Genomic DNA, 17,582 nt, shown 5'->3' on the forward strand with positions numbered 1-17,582 from the left:
TTGTAATTAATTAGTCATTGTGTAAAACTGAGCATTTTTATTTACTTTCTTTTTTGGAGAGAGGAATGTTATTCCTCCTCACACAAGCTCTATCTAAGTAAACATTAAATATGTAACTTTAGCAGGTAAAGCCAATCCTCTTTCTCTCACAAGAAAGTTTGTGTTAAATAGGATTTGATCTCTTTTCCCTGAAGCCCGAGGAAGTCGTGTGACAGAATTACTGAACATTCTGGGTACAGTTTGGAAAACAATGATATGTGAAAGGCCAAAAAGCTCATGCTTTGACTGTACAGAAGTTATCTATTTGTTTATGTTTCATATCTCAATCCTTTCTGGTCTGCTCTTTGTCATGGGCACAGAAATTTTATCTCCCAAGGAACATAGCTTTTGGGATTAGTCTTAGATTCCAACAGGCCAGTGAAGTTCTTCTCCCTCTGTGAGTACTCAGCCAGCATTTATTGGTGATAACTAGGGCTCTTCATCTCTTCAGGGATCCAGTTTCGGAGGTGAGGAGGATGGAGGGGGATAGTTTAAAATCTCTGATGCCTTTCTGAGCCAAAATGAGGAAGTCCTTTATGTCTCTGTGTTTATAGGGGTTGGGTATGGGGAACAAGGCTGTAGTCTTAAGTGTCTCTTCCAGCTTCCAAATAAAGAAAAATCTGAGAGAGAGAAATGAAGCTGATATTACCAATGGAGGTTAGTTTGTCTGCTAATAAGCACATGTTCTTCTGATGGGGTCTCATATTGACTCATGGAGTTGACAACTATTTCTCTTCTTCATGACTGCTAGCATCTTATCTCCCAAAGATCCCACAAGGATATTGTAGATCACAGATTACATTTTTTGTATCATTTCCCCTCTTACTATTTCTTACCCAAAATGTTCTTTGAGGGCTTACATCTGAGATTCTGCTACAACCTGGTTTTAATACAGATCTGATTGAATGTGCTGTTACAAATTTATGACTAATATTGCCTAATTCACTCTGTTAGGTATAAGTAAATGTCTTTAAGTTTTTAAAGCACTATAACTGTAACCATGTTTTAGGAATTCTTCAGTTTATCACCAAGTCTACTCTTGCCAGCCTTAAAACTCTTCCTCCCTGGCTCCGCAATAATCCCTTCCTTTTCTGAAATCACTGTGAACTACATCTCTGTGTAAACTTCCAGGCTTTTGCAGGGTCTGCATAGTATTAAGTCCTTGGTTAAATGCCATTATCTCTGCCCGTTTTCCTCTCTGCTCTCCTTGGATCATCCCTTCATCCTCTGCTGTGTATCCTCCTATCAGCAAAGATGAAAATAGAGACACTCTTACTGAAGGCAGTTTTCAAATAAAAGAAAAGAGAATATAAAGAAAGTAGAGTGGGTAGATGTCAGTTACGGAAGAAGTTGGCTATCAATTGCTTATGCGTCCCTTGGGCAAATTGCATCACCTTTTTTGAACCTCAAGTTTTCTCTGCAAAATAATGAGGTTTGGCTAGATGTTCTATCCCTAGAAAGATTCTTTTTAGGGATAAATTCTCTGAAACTACAAACATTTGCTGCAGCTGGATGTTATATATGATTCTAGGTTTCCTGGTAGCAAATGAAAATAGGAAAAGATGTTGAATTATAAAGTGTTCGTTGTCTGACGAAAGAAGTGCAAGCTTGCATCTACAGAGATAGAATAACACTCAGGTAAGAAGGCATACTATTGGACCCTGGAAAAGTTTTAAATTGTGCCTATCCAAAACTCATAGTGTTGATTCTGAGTTATAGGTGACCATATTCAAATTGAGCTAGCTTAAACAAATAAGGTAATGTACTAACTTGCGTGCGCGCGTGCGCGCGCGCGCACACACACACACACACACACACACACACACACAAATGTGGAAAGGTAGGTACTTGAATTGCCCTTAGGAGTTTATCTCTGCTTTCCTCTGTGTTTTGACATCAGGCAGGCTGCCCCATGAAGCTGAAACCACGGCAACAGGCAAATTCAGCATTGTAATCTTTAAAGCTTCATAACCAGAGATGTTAGGGAAAAAAAATCTAAGGAAGGATTTTGATTGGCCAGCCTAGGGTCACATGCTGACTCCTGGAATAATCATGGTGTGGGGACTATAGCTGCCTCTCACTGGAGCTGAGGGTGAAATGAAATTTTCCAATAAGGAGGATGGTTACCATTCTAGGTAGGCAAGTAAGAAATGACTGTTTCACCTTGTAATGGTTGCTTCCCAAACTCCTTCTACTCTAGGTTCAGGTCTACCATATAAATTTGCTCTTCCCAAAAGTCCACTATACCTTCGAAGCCCCTAGGTCTTTTTAAAAATGTGCTTTGCTTTTTACTGAAGTTTGCCTGCCCAGTCTTCTCAGTGTCTATCATTAAGTGCTTTTCATGGCAGTAGCTAGGACCTTGATAAATTAATATGTGTTGCAAACAAATGGGCTGGAGAGAGGTAACAACGTCCTTTTGTTAAAGACCACCAAGGGCACAATTACCATCCAACAAAGATGGGTTAACTTACTGAGCAAGGGGACCACATACCAGAGGAATAATGGGGCACCTCACCAAACAAAGGAAGATACAGATTTGCTATATATTGAGGGAAAGGGTAGAGTTTTGGTAAAATTTCAACAAAGCAGTGTTGTGCTTACTTAAAGCAAAGTAGGACAGGGTATAAATGAGTAGACATCAAGCTTGGGCTGAGATGAGAACTCAGGATCCGGTTTCCTTAGAAACTTCAAAGTTAAGATAAGTATGGAATATTGTATGCAAAATCCTTATCTGAAACTCTGCACTTCGGTTGGAAATTGAGTCTGTTTTTCTGTGTTAAAATGACTTAGATCCTCCAGGCAAGAATGAAGTGTTTCATTCTCAGTAAATATGATTTCAAACAGCAAAGTTTCTGACAGTCAGTGATTTTAGAGAACAAGTTTTGTCATGTCCCTTCGTTAATTAACAAAAGCATATTTTTTTGCAACTTCACTGAAGAGTCTTCCTCTTCCACTCATCATATATACATTTGTTTAGGGTCTCCCTTGAAATAGCCGCACGTCTTTTGTAGTCTAACATTAAGGAGTGAGTTTAGGTGGAAAAGTCATGTCACTTACAAGGAAAAGTGAAATAAGGTGTTTTGGAGTTTAGATTTATTATTAAGGCAATTATTTGCTATTTATTCACTTTGCAAATATTTGTTGAACTCCTACTATATGCCAATCATTGTGAAGGAGATAGAATTTCTAACCTTGAGCAGTTCACAATTTAGTGAAGGAAACATCGTGGAAGGAATGTGAGTGGCAAGGATGTGAACAACTTCTGTCTCACTTATTTAAGAGGAAGTCTCTCGGTTTAGCTCTTTCACCCTTCACGCTGGTCACCCTGGTGGTACTTGCAGAAACTTCAGATGCCACATGTTGAATATTAGCCTGGGTCCCTGAATGACTGTGTGGAGAAAAGCCTCTTGCTGACCTCGAATACTCAAGTTGGACTGAATTAGGTGAGAGGAAAATGATCTTCATTGTTCTTTAAGCCATATTATTGTTAGGTCTCTTGTTATAGCAGCTTAACTCTTACTCTAACTCACATATGCACACATGTAAATACTTATATATTTCCTTTGACTCCATTCTGATCCCTAATCTGGTTGGTGTGAGCTAGTTTAGAGAGCCCAAGGTGAATATAGACACTGAGCTTTACCCTGCCTGGTGAAGGTTACCAGTGCAGGGAGTGTTTGTCATTGTTCAGTTAATTAATTTATCCATTCATCCATCTATTATACATGCTGTTTTGAGACCTAATATGTGCAAAACTCTTTGCTAGGGGATATCCAGGGGATATGAGCCACACAAAGATGAATGATATCCAGTCCCTGCTCTCAAGGGGCTTATAGTCTGGAGACTTTAGGTGGAGACTAAATCATTAAAATAGGAATAATCAAGGTCAATTTTTAGTCTAGAAAATCTTAATTAAATTTGAAAAAGACTCATTTAATTAATTATGATTATCATTATTTTTTGAGAATGTTCTTCCTGATAGTGTTTGTATTCATTTTCAAGGCCAGGGTTTACAGCATGAAGGACCAAGGACCATTTCTATTTAATGGCAATAAAGCATGTGTGAGCACAAGCAATGTGTCACTCACCATAAACACTGTCCTTGCTCCTCCTCTTGCTGCCCCCTCCCCCTGCTTTCTCTTAGGAGAGTATTAAACACTAGAAAAGCTGATGTGTCATTGTACATTTGAGCCTTCCTGTACTCTAGGCTCAAACAGCTTCTTAAGGGATGAAGACAAGAAAGATAAATTGAAAGGAGCAGCCCAAAAGGCTTTGCCAGGTATGAGGAAATTTCTTTACTCAAGGATAGTTTTCTAGGTGGAAACTCTAGTTTGTTTCCTTTTTTTTTTCTGTTGTTTGTTTTCTTTTCTTTTTTTTTATATACACTGCTTCTCTTTTATTTCTAGGCAGAGAGAGACAGAGACATATAGACAGAGGAGAAAGAAATAGAGACTGAAAGAGAGACCTTGAATAGCAAAGAGATGGAGAGAAATTGAGACCGGGAGAAAGACACAGAGGGGAAAACCCCCCAAAGAATATGTTAGCTATACAGAGAAAGAGGAACCTCTAAATGAAAACTATGGCAAAATGGATCTGCGAGTCTCTGAACTTTTATTGAGCAGGAAGATGTGGAATATTTCGAGATTGCACTCAGAATTTATCATCTGTGTGGAAAGGGGAAACTGACTTATGGGGACTCACACGTGTTGCGTGAATTATTGCATTGATGCATGTCTTTGAGAGACTTTAAAAAAAAAGATTGGTGTTAGAATGTAAGGCCAAAAGAAGAAGAAAACATTAAAGATTTAATGAATAAACAGACTTAGTAGAGAGATAAAAGTCAGGTAAACTGACTATCTCTTTCTCTAAGAGCATTTCCAGGGCCAGTAGGGGCAATTTTGAGTTAAGAATAGGAGTTTTTGTTCACCTAGTTTGCCAAGGTTCATACAATTTGACTATCATTTTCCTGTCCATTTGACTAACTTACACAATTTAAATAAATAAGTTAAATGATTATTTAAAATTTTAAGTAGCAATTTCTAACTTACAGCGTTAAAGAATTTAGAGAATACATGTATACTCAACACTTGGATTCATCATTAATATAGTTGCTTTTTTACATATCTATGTCTTTATTCATCTCTTAATCCATCTTATTATTTTTCTGCATTTTAAAGTAAATCATGGAATCAGCATACTTTTCCCTAAATACTTCAGCATGCATATAATTTACTAGCACTCAAGAAAATGATTGTTTTTTGTAAAGAACTGCAGAAAAGTTAAGGTGAAATTGTTCAGATTTAGATTTTGTATGTAATTTTCAGGTAACCGGGGTTGATATTTCTATATTTAAATTCACTGAACAAACATAGAGATGGTGATGACTATTAAGGGTGACTTCTATGGGGTGAAAGGATCAAATATTGGCTGAGAATTATTCCACAGGATCTACAGGAGAAAAATCTATCATCTTTCTTTCTCTTTTGAGACAGAAAAGAGATCTTCAGAGACTAAGAAATAGCCCAGGGAATACCAAATACAGAAGGGTCCTTTTTTATTTTGACCCCTGAGTGTATAGCCCATAGGCTTTTGGAAGTAGTCTGTCATCATATAATTTTATCTGATAGTTTCCAACTCATAGGAATGGGCTTCGAAAGGTCTAAAGATGTGTTTATTCTGCCACTGACCATGAGTAATGGAGTTCTATCTATATTTTTGCGGGAACTGTAAATATGGTGTGTTACAGAGTCACTAGGAAGTAAAATGATTCCAACCTAATTTGGGTCTTATGTTTGAGAAACTCACTATCTCAGTGAATTTTTGTGGCTATTAGTTTTAAAAGATTCATTCTTCTGGCGACATCTCTCCCCTGCCCCCTTGGGCATGGGTTGCAGTCATAGACTGGCTTCATTTTAGATTTTTCAGAGATCTTAACCCAAGTCTCTTTCAATACAGTGCCCATGATCTAGTGTTACCCATTCTACAAATTTGCTGTTTAGATTTATGCTGTTTGATCTGATTACATTTTTATTATAAATGAATTAAAAATATAATTGTAATTAAAATATAAAAGTAAATCCGATTGACTTTGAGTCCTCCACTTACCAAAAAATAATGGCCCAGGGGGCACCGATCTTCCCAAGTTTGCCTTTAAATCTTTGTATAAAATATTCTATCCAGAGAACAGGAAGTCATTTTTTTATTATGAGCAAACAAATTTATGCAACAAATATTTGTTGAGCACCTGCTACGTGCCAGGCTCTGAGGACATATCATGGAAATAAAAAGATTTTTTGTAACCTTATATCTATCATCTATCATCTTTCTTTCTCTTTTGAGACAGAAAAGAGATCTATGAAAAGAGATTCTATGTAAAAGCAAGGGTGTGACAACAGATAATAAAAACGATGATGAATATTAAATAGGAGGTGTTAAGAACTATGAGAAAAGTGGAAAAGCAGAGCAGAGAAAGGGGGATTGAGTGGCCTGGGAGAACAAAGGTGGGTAGCAATTTTAAGTAGAAAGGCAAAGTTGATATTTGGGCAAAGACTTGAGGGAGCTGAGAGAATTAGCCATGTAAATATATGTGGATACACAGGGAAGAGTGTTAGAGGCAGAAGAAACAGCATGTGCAAAGACCTAAACAGGGAGTGTAACTGGCTTATTTGGGGAATATCCAGTAGGCCAAATTGATCCGGTTATAATGAATGAGAGTGAGAGATGAGTCAGAGAGAAAACTGGAGGTCCAGATCACATATGATCTTATAGCCTATTTTATCTTTTCACTCTAAGTGAAATAGGGAGCCATTGAAAACCTTTGAACAGAGGGGACTTAGGGTTTAAAAGGATGTCCCTGGATCTTTATTGAGAATAGACTTAAAGGCAAAAGGAAGGAGACCCACGGCAGTTGCTGTAGTAATCAAGCAAGAGAGGTGATGGGGGCTCAACACAGGCTGTTTGCAGTAGGAGTGGTGAGAGAGGATCAGTTTCTGGATATACGTGTGGCTTTAGAGGAGGGCCAGCAGGATTTCCTGAAAGGTTAAATGTAGGATATGTGTGTGTATATGAGGGAGTTGATAATAGCTCCATGGGTTTTGGTTTGTGCTACAAGAAGGTTGCAGTTGACATGGTTTGAGAGAAATGAAGGGAGGGAGGGAAGAAAAAAGGAAGGGAGAACAAAAAAGCAAAGTGCAAAGAAGGGAACTCTTCTAGGTGTTGATCACATGTAAATGATGAAGACACAGTCTTAACAAAGTCCGGTTACTAACTGAAATAAATGTACAAGTTTTAGAGGAAGAACAGAACAGGAAGTGATTTGCCATCAGGCTTGGGTTAGGGAGGTGACATCTTTGCACCTCCTTAGTCATCTTTGAAAGATGACTAAGAGCCTTCCAGGTGTGTGTGTAGTGTATGTATGTGTGTATATGTGCACATGTATTGGGGCCAGGGAGTGGAGTGTATCCTTCTAGGTTGAGGGAAGGAGTAAGTGACATATTATGAATCTGCAAAGTCTGAATGAACTTGGTAAAACACACTGTCTTGTAATTATGTACATTTAGAAAGTTAGTTTAGTCAATGTATCTTATAATCTGTAAAGAATTATCTTTGTCATTTTGAGGGCCAGATAGGTTTGTGTTGACACATCTAATGAGTATTTTTTCAATTTGTCTTTAAACATTTATTATACACTATTTAAGATATTAAAAATGATACAAAGAATAGTTCAATGGCACTTTGTTTTTCAAGCTGAAGTCCTTTAGACAAAAGTGAAAGATTCAGCTCAAAGAACATAGGCAGCTAGTTTTAAAGAGTTGTCTCATCCAAGTGACCACATTGCCACCAGCTTAGTGTCACACCTGGTACTCCTTTGATTTAGAGAATCTTCTCTTACTGCTGTAAAAACTCTATTACAATTCAAAATATAGCTTTCATCATAGCATGGTTATTTCCTAGACATAATGAAGCAAAAATATAGTCACAGCTTTTCGATTCAAGCAAAGCATTTTTTCTTGGAATAAAAAATGCTGGGGCTTGGTTCTGTCAGTGAGAAGCGACTACATTTTCGAGACTTTGTTTCATAGTTTATTCCTTGACAAAGGTAATGGTAACCTCTCAAGTTTTATAGCTTTTTACAAAGTCCTTTTTCCCCTATTAGCTCATATCATCCTCACAATAACCCTGCCAAGTGGTGATGGCAAGGTATAATTGCCATTATTTGATGGTGACAGAGCTGAGGTTTAGAGAGTTCAAGCGACTTTGAAGAAGGTGCATAACAAGAATGTGGCAGGGGTGACACCTGGACCAAAAAATTCAAAGTCAAGCTCTGGCAATTTTTTCTGCTCCATGCTACACTTTCCTTCCAATTTCTGGAGCAAACTTCTTCTTAAAGGACGTAAAAGAAATAAAGGACCATGACACAAGACTAGTTAATTGCAGAAGGTGATCTTATCCTGATTCATAATCATGACCTGTTTTCTATGTTTCCTGGTGACAGGAAGTAAGGAGTGGCAGAGTGCCCTGACTCACCCAGGGCCTTTGGAGAGGACTGATCTGATTAGTGGACTGCAGGCACCCTTTTTGAATAAAACGCCTCTGAAAGATAGGGTAGTCATTCCTATTTCTCTGCTGGAACCGAGCTCACGACGTGCTGGGGTGATGGAGTGTATAAGCCACGCATAATTTGAAAGAGTTTGAGTAAATATTCTTTTTTCATTGGATTAAATCATTCAGCAGTTTGTTTAATCACTTATACAATGATAACAAAAGGAAAGATTTGTTAGTTGGCTTCAATGTCTCCAGCATGATTTCCCAGACCAAGTGTTCACAGCCCAGTGAGGGAGATAAAGAATTAAGCAGGCAATGACAATGCAATATGGCAAATGACATAATTGATGTATGAATCAGGAGTTCTGGGAAACTAGATGAATCAGGATACGAAGAGGGCCTGGAATAGTTAAAAATTGCCCCAAAGCTGAGATTTTGTTTTAAAATTTTAAACACCTTGCAAATTAATTGTGTGCTCGCCTTGTAATTACCACAGCTGATGGGAGTATCATGGTTGTCAGCACCCATTTATTTACTCCTTTGCAGGGGGCTTTGCTCCACTCTGGCATTGTCATCCTTATCCTTTCCTCCAAGACTCTGCATCTCGTTATATTTTTCTTTCAGAGCCTAATGACACATTAATTGTCATTGAAAAGTTTGACACAACTTTCCTCAAATATTTTACAACAAAGTTGTATATATATCCAAGCCATCATAAGACTTGTGAATGGGCACGGAAAGCAAATGTCAATGTTTATGCAATTGGTTAAGGCTAACTTTTAGTTTCTTTTAACTGTCAGACATGCTTTGTGGATTCTAATATGTTGTATATAGAAGAATCTGTTCATGTCCCCCGACTGTTTGTCTTCTGGAGCTTCCTGTTGCCCAGATGTGGTATACTGAAAGACTGCCTTGTAGGAAAGCCAAATCTATGGTGCTTAAAATAAGCCTGTTTAAGTGATTAGAAAATTAGAAACAGTGAGAGAGAGAGAGAGAGAGAGAGAGAGAGAGAGAGAAGGAGGGAGAGAGAATAGCTCTGGATTTTAAAGTATAAATAGAAAGAAAATTGAAAAGATATCTTAAATTAATTTTGCACCTTTGCATTGAGTCTTTCATCCAAATATATTGAAGCTTTTGCTTACCTCTCAGTCATGTAAATATAAAGAAAACATTTTTTAATTGATCGTCTCTTGCCTTTCCCCACTTAGTTAATAATAGACACTTGATTTTCTCCATGTGGAGCTAGGAATGCTGTTGAAAGTAAGTGGAGCAGACATCTATTGCATGTTAAATGCATGGAAGAATGGTTTTCAAAGTGTGGTCTCTTGGACCAACTCAGAGTGCAAATTCTCAGGCTCCACCCCAGACCTACTGAATCAGAAACTCTGGAGGTGGGGTCTAGGAGGCTGGGTTTTAACAGCTCCTCTAAGTTATTCTGATGCAATGCTCAAGTTTAAGAGCCACCATCATTGGACATTAGAGACATTATCTTTACGTTTATAGTTGAAGTGTCCACACGGAGAGAATAGAAACCTTGAATGAGAGGCTGTTATAGAAAGCACTGCTAGTTTAATTAAATGAAATGAAGGTGCTTTATGGTTGAAGACTGAGAAATTTTGCCTAGGTCCCCTCTTCTACCCTGCCTTCTCAGTTCAGGTATTTCAGGAAACCAAAGGTCTCCATAAAACTTACCATGCTTTGGGAGCTTAGATAGCACTGATGTGTGAGCACCAATGAAGGCTTACCCAAGTTCCCAGCACTCCAAAACCTTAGCTCCCAAGGCCTTGGATGAACTCTACTTGGGGTGTCTAAAACCTTTCCTGTGTCCTTGCACATGCTGTTCTTCTGCCTGGAACTTTGTTTCTCTACTTGCTCACTTAGAAATTTCTACTCATCCTTCAAGTCTCAACTTGAAGGCGCTCACCCCACTGTGTTTCTCAGTACCATGTATAGATTTCTATATTATTTTGCTTATCTCGTGATATTTCAATTTATCCATATTTATCTCTCAACTAGAGTTCCAAGTCCTCTGAGGAAAAGAATTATTTCTTTAATCTGTCTTTTCTAGCACCTGACATACTTTCGAGTTATATATCAGGTGCTAGAAACACTCAAAAAAGTTGCGAGAGCATTGTATGCTTTTTTTCTTTTTCTCTCTCTGAATTTATAATCTGCTGAACATTTGAGAGTAAATTGCTGACTTCAAGACTCTTCGTTCCATAATCTATCATGTGTATTTCTTAATAACAAGGACATTCTCTTATATGACTACAACATAATGATCAAAATCAGGAAATTTAACATTGATACAGAATTATTATATGATATTCAGTCCATATTAAAATTTCACCTATTGTTTCATGTCCATTATAGCATTTTTTTTCCAATCCAAGGTCATACATTGCCTTCAGTTGTCATGTATCTTTAGACTTTTTAAATCCCATTCAATTCTTCTGCTTTTCTTTGTCTTTCATGACATTACTATTTTTTAATAATAATTTTTTATTTTTCATTTATAGTTGGCATGCAATACTATATTAGTTTCACGTGTACAACATAGTGATTAGACATCTAAATAACTCACGACGTGATCACCCCAATAAATCTAGTGCCTCTCTAACATCATACATAGTTATTACAATATTATTGGCTATATTCCTTATGCTATACTTTCTATCTCCATGACTATTTGTAACTACCAATTTGTACTTCTTAATGGCCTCCCTCTTTTTCACTGACCTCCCTCAACCTTCCTCTGATTTAGTAACCTTCAAAATGTTCTCTGTATCTATGAGTTTGTTTCTGTTTGTTCGTTTACTTTGTTCTTTAGATTCCACATATATATGGCATTTGTCTTCCTCTGGCTTCTCCACTCAGCACACTACCCTCTGGGTCCATCATGGAAGATCTTTTCCCATCCCCTTACTTTTAGTCTAAGAATGTCTTTTAAACTGAAGTATATCTCTTATGGGCAGCTTACGTAAGGGTCTTGTTTTCTTATCCATTCAGCCACCCTCTCTATTGATTGGAACACTTAATTCTTTTTCATTTGAAGTACTTGTTAACAGATATGTAGTTATTGCCATTCTTTATTTATGTTTTTGCTACATATTTTTTCTTCTTCTTAAAGAAGTCACTCCAACATTTTCTGTTAATGCTGGCTTGGTGATGATGAACTCCTTTAGTTTTTTCTTGTGTGGGGAAGCACTTTATGTGTCCTTGGACTCTAGATGATAGCTTTGCTGGATAAAGCATCTTGGTTGTGGATCCTGGGTTTTCATCACTTTGAAATTTTTGTGCCAAGCCCTTCTGTCCTACAAAGTTTCTTTTGAGAAATCGGCTGCTAACTAACTGCTTTTCTCTTGCTGTTTTCGAGATTCTCTCCCTGTATTTAACCTTAGGCATTTTAATTATAATGCGTCTTGGTGTGGGCCTCTTTGGGTTCAACTTTTTTGGGACTCTTTGAGGTTCCTGGGGTTGTATATCTATTTCCTTCACCAGGTTAGGGAAGTTTTCCATCATTATTTTTTCAAATAGGTTTTCAACTTCTTGCTCTTCTCCTTCTGGTACCCATATGATGCAAAGGTTGTTACATTTTATGTTGTCCCATAGACTCCTTATATTACCTTCATTATTTTGGATTCTTTTTTCTTATTGCTGTTTTGATTGGGTGTCCTCAGCTACTCCATCCTCTATATTGGTGATTTGATTTTCCACTTCTTCCACTCTGTTGATTCCCTCTAATATACTCTTCATCTCAGATATTGTATTCTTCATTTCTGACTGGTTCCCTTTTATAATTTCCATCTTCACTTTTATATATATATATATATATATATATATTTAATCTCTTTGTTAAAGTGTATTCTTCATTTCTGACTGGTTCCCTTTTATAATTTCCATCTTCACTTTTATATATATATGTGTATATATATATATATATATACACATATATATATATATATTTAATCTCTTTGTTAAAGTTCTCACTGAGTTCATCTAATCTTCTCCTAAGTTCCTTGAGCATTCTGCATTCTTATAACCAGTGTTTGGAACTCTGTATCTGGTATATTGCCTGTCTCCATTTTGGATAATTATTTTTCTGGAACTTTGTTCTGCTCTTTCAAGTAGGACATGTCTCCCCATTTTGGCTGCCTCCCTGTGTCTGTTTCTATGTACTAGGCAGGGCTTCTAAGTCTCCTTAGTAGAGTGACTTTATGCAGTAGGTGTAATTGGTGTGGGCCCCTTGGCACAGACTTGAGAGGGGTCCAGATGCAGGCCAAGTTCCGCTGTAGCCTGTGTACCTCCGGGGCCACCTGGTAAGGATCACCAAGCAATCCACATACAGCTGCCACTTGTGCTGGGCTTATAGGTGCCTTAAAGGATCAAGTCCAAAACTGAGGTTGGCTTCCACTAATGTAGGGCCTGGGAGTGCTTAGCAAGAGGTATAGGGCACGCTGAGCCCAGATGCTGCTTCTTTGAGTTTTGTGAGCCTTTGAGAGATTTTATGTAAGTTTGTAGCAGGAGCCAAGACAGCCCATTTGTATGGAACAAATCACTGGAAGTGGCTTGGGTAGGCCTGCAAGTTGAGAGAGGCACAGTCTCAGGGAATCCCTTGGACGGAGGTTGATGGCGCCTGCGTCTGCAGGCTGGGAGCAGGGAGGGCTCGATGAAAGAACTATGGCTTCTGCCTGCACCTCTGTCTGGAAGCCAGCCACCCCTCCGGCCTGCACCCTAAAGCCCAATAGCTCTGAGCCTCCCCCTATGTCCCTGGTGCCCCTTGAGCAGCTGCCCTAGCGCTTGAGCTCAGAGTGAATGAGTCTATCAGAAAGCAAGGCTGGTGTGGGCCCTTTATGAGGAAGGTCTCCGATTCCCGCAGCCTCCCGTGTCACTCGGCCACACCTCTGCTGGTTTTCACAGTGTACAGTTGGGACTCCTGGCTCCTCAGGTAGGGGAGGAGGCTCCTCAGCCAAGACTGCCCTCCCGATTCTCCATTGCCACTCGTGGTTGTGGGACCAGGCCGTTTCGCGTGTCTCTGCCCTACCTACCATTGTGAGAGGTCCCAGTTGTAGGGCTTCTGTTCGGCCAGACCTCTGGTGACTCTGAATACAGGTTGTTCTGTAGTTTTGTTATAATTTTGGTGTGGTTGTGGGAGGAGGCATGCACTGCCTTTACCTTCTATGCCATCTTGAATCTCTGGCGACATTACTATTTTTGAAGAGCATGGGCCAGTTGTTTTTTACACTATCCCCAAGTTTTGGTTTCTATGATTGTTTCCTCATTATTAGATTTAGGTCATGAATTTTGAGGAGGGCTATCCTTTAAGTGAGGTGATGTTTTCTCATGCATAAAATTAGGAAGTACTTGATGTTGGTTTATCCTACTATTGTTGATTTTAATTTTGATCACTTGGTTAAGTTGTATCTACCATGTTTTTCCATTGTAGATACTATTTTTCCCTTTGTATTTGTCAGTAATTTGCCAAGAGATACTTTGAGACTATGTTAAAATCCTGTTTTCCAACATACTTTTACCCGAGTATCGCTTAATGATTCTTTCCTGAATCAATTATTACTGTATAGTTGCAAAATAATTTTTAATTGAATGATTTTATCTTAAAAAACAGATTGTTCTAGGGAATTAACTACAGAAACTGTATATTCTGAGAGAAGTCTCTTTCTATCCCAAACCCTTTAGAATTATTTCCAGAAAGAATTGGCGTCCTATGCTATCCCTGCTTAGGAACACTTCATTTAATGACTTCATTTTTGCCTCCACGTTGGGCCCTACATGTTTAAATGCAAAACCATTTCAGCAACTTTAATGAGATATAAACATCTTCATGAAATAGTATATATAATACAGATATTAAGTCCTTTATATACAGATGTTTTTCTCTTCATTGATATAACAGACACACATGCGCAGCTGTAATATGTTTATAAACTTTTGACTTTCCCACTAGATTTCCATAAACAGCTCTAGTGCTTTATTTACAGCTAAGTAAAAATATTTTTCATTTCATTTTCATTATGACTAATTGCATTATGCTAATAATTAGGACATAATTAAATATAAAAATATAGATATTCTACTTTTATATTTCATGTAACTTTATTAACCTGAGTTAAAAAAGTTGAAGGATAATATTTTATTGTAATAATACTCATAATCATAAAATATGAATTTATTTAGGATAATTTTTTTCTGGCGTTGTCAAACTCTCAAGTTCTTTACCCTCATACTGTCCTTAATTCATTAGAACGGTCTATTCTTTAAGATTCATGCACTCATTTATTTGTCATTAGATGAAATTTTGTTGAGGAATGGATATGTAAAGTCCTAAAGTATCTTTTTTCAAATAACTTATATGCCTCGCTGAGGAAGCATTAATGGGAAGTTGATACAGAAACCGAGGAACAGAGAAATCCAATTATTTCACATCTATTTATTGGAAAATCACTGAACTAATATCCTGGGGAATGTTTGTAACATAGTGGACAATATAGTAGGTGTCTCAAATCAATGCCAAGCCCTCTAGAGTCATCGCATAAATGTTGAAAGGGGAACTGGCTCAGTCAAGTACACACAGAGCAAATTTTCAAGCTGAAACCAGAAGCAAGGCCTATTTGACTTTCTTTGAAGTCAACACTACTCCCAGTATTTTCTGTTCGCATAAAATAATAAAACAGATGACTATCCTTGAGTCACTCTTAAGGAGTGAATTAAACATGCCCAGTAGAAATGTGTCCTCAGGAAGCAGGATGGCTACGCTTACACCTTCTGGAAAGAGGATCTCCGTTGTTGGGTGGCAGCTATTTCTGGGCATCACGATGTCATTTCTACACATATTCTGCTTAGAGGGCCCAAGACTGCAAAATGATTTAGACATTGAAATTCTTGTTTTAACTCTTTGATAACGTTAAAGAATGCACCTTAAAGTTTCTGCTATGTTAAATTTCCCTCCCCAAATAGATTGTTCTTTAAATGCAAAAACATAGTTTTTAATTCCATTCTCTGGAGCATCTAATACAGTATTTTGGACATAAAACCATGCTCTATGAAGATCTAATTGATAAAGGAACTTAAGGCTTGAGCTCTCATTTTTACCCCAGGATAAATTGCTTGCAGGTTTTCATTTTACATGAAGTAAACTCTGGGGAGTTGAATGACAGCATAAACTCACAGATTTTCAATGAGGGATTTGAAGCAGATGTTTAAGGTCCAGTCACATGCACGCTAGACCTGAAGTCAGGGTACCTGGGGCAGAACCTGATGGTGCATAGCTATGTAGTTCTGGTATGCCACTCAACGTTTGGGACCCAATTTCTTCATTTCTATCAATGAAATTAGCAGATTAAGGCCTGCTCTGCTGGCCTTTCCTGGGTTCGAGGTAAGGAATGTGAAGACATTAGCATTGTAACTTACAAAACAACAATTAATTAAAAGAAAGATTAAACAAATTAAATAAAAATATAAATTAAAACACAAAACAAAATAACTGCTTTATTAATATACAATGCAAAATATCAATGTTCCTGTACTCCTCCAGATTCTGAGTTTTTTTTTCTTTTTCCAGAAAAGAGTGTAGCTCTTTAGTAGTGCCCCATGTGAGGAAAGAGGAAAGGAGGCCTAGAGTGGAAGCATATGGGGTAGGGGGCTCAAACCGCTCCTGCTTTTTCCCCTGTGCCCCAAGGGGGCTGTGCAACTTAGTGCAGGGACTAGGCAGGGTGGGGAAGTAAGAAAAGCAGGTGTGAGCCACACCTGCTGAGACACAAGTTGGTTTGGAGCATCATGGGGCCAAGCAACTTTATCCCTTGGCCACACCTGCTGCTGCTGCTGCTGCCAGTGTAGTGGAGTGGGCATGTCAGGATGAGATGGAGCTTAGGCTCCCCTTTTATAACCAGGGGAGCTCTCCCAGGCTCCTTAATGGAAGCCACAGGAAAGAGTGGGGGTGGGGAAGAGACCCCCAAACCAGGAGCCTGGTCAGCAATGTCCCTGCCACTGAGGGAGTGGAATCACAGCAGGCGCAGGGTGCGGCTTAGTGGGAAGTCAGCACGTTGTCCAGGAGGGCAAGTGTGTGCACGTGGGTGAGAGGGGTCGCGGGGAACTAAGACCAAAGGAAAACTGCTCCCCACATGGGCCGCCAGGGCCCCGAAGGGGCTGGTGTGCTGCGTGGTGTGGTGGTGTGGGCGCAGGTGGGTGGCAGCGTTGCTTGGGCCTATGGGAAGGGGCGGGGGCCGTGGGAGCCGAGCCGTCCAGTTCCAGAAGGAAACTGCCCCCCAGTGAGGTGGCACTGCGCGGTGACTGCTCCTCTAAGGACTCCTGCGGGATGCCCTCTTCTTCCTCCTCTAGTTTTTGGGCTTGGCAGCGCTGTTGTTTTTTCTCTCTTTGGGTCGCCCGAGGTCTCTGCGGTGTTGGCACTTCACTGGGCTTTCTCCGACTCCCTATCAGCGCCGTCCCAGGGCTCCCCCGAGGCGGCTTGCGAGGCCTGCCCCGCCCTGGCTTCTCAGTGCCGTCCTTTTTTGCTTGGAGGCCAAGCGTTGGCTGGAATTGGAGCTCGACCCTTTCCCCTTCCCTTCGCTGCGAAGCAGGTGGAGGAGCGGTGGCTGGGATGGGCGAGCTGGGCTGCCCGCCTGCGGTGCGCGCTCCGGGCTGCTGGGAGCGACTGCGCTGGCTGCTGAGGACCCGTCTGGAGCCGCCGCTGGTAGCAAATGCGGATCTCTCCGTATCCCGAGTTTCGAATTAGAGGGAATGCTTCTTTACTTTTATATAGCGAGTTTCAAGAAGATTTGTTCTGTTTAACAAGCACGTAGAGAGTGCTTTCTATGTGCCGGTCATGGATAGTGTTTTACAATAATAAACTCAACTTAATCCTGATTACAGGACTCTGCGGTAGATGCTATTATTGCCTTCGTTTTACAAATGAGGAAGCTGAGGCACAAAGAGGTGAAGCAACTTGCTTTTAAGATCAACTGTTAAGTAGTGGACCTGGGACT

The 17,582-nt window shown here is 39.3% G+C and overlaps 1 protein-coding gene across 3 annotated transcripts in view; it reads left to right on the plus strand.

Moving 5' to 3' along the window:
- Positions 1–410: 410 nt before the first annotated feature.
- LOC120582065 (collagen alpha-4(VI) chain-like) overlaps positions 411–17,582 on the plus strand; it is a 103,509-nt gene continuing 86,337 nt past the window's right edge. For 2 of the 3 annotated variants that reach the window (XM_039837101.1, XM_039837103.1), the window contains exon 1: positions 411–506. The gene's annotated coding sequence lies outside the window, so the exon portion shown is untranslated. Of the gene's footprint in view, positions 507–4,234; positions 4,319–17,582 lie in introns of those variants that run through there. The other variant, XM_039837102.1, reaches the window with a different exon arrangement.

The sequence above is a fragment of the Pteropus medius genome, unplaced genomic scaffold (genome assembly GCF_902729225.1).
Source record: "Pteropus medius unplaced genomic scaffold, Ma_sr-lr_union100, whole genome shotgun sequence".
Classification (NCBI taxonomy): domain Eukaryota; kingdom Metazoa; phylum Chordata; class Mammalia; order Chiroptera; family Pteropodidae; genus Pteropus; species Pteropus medius.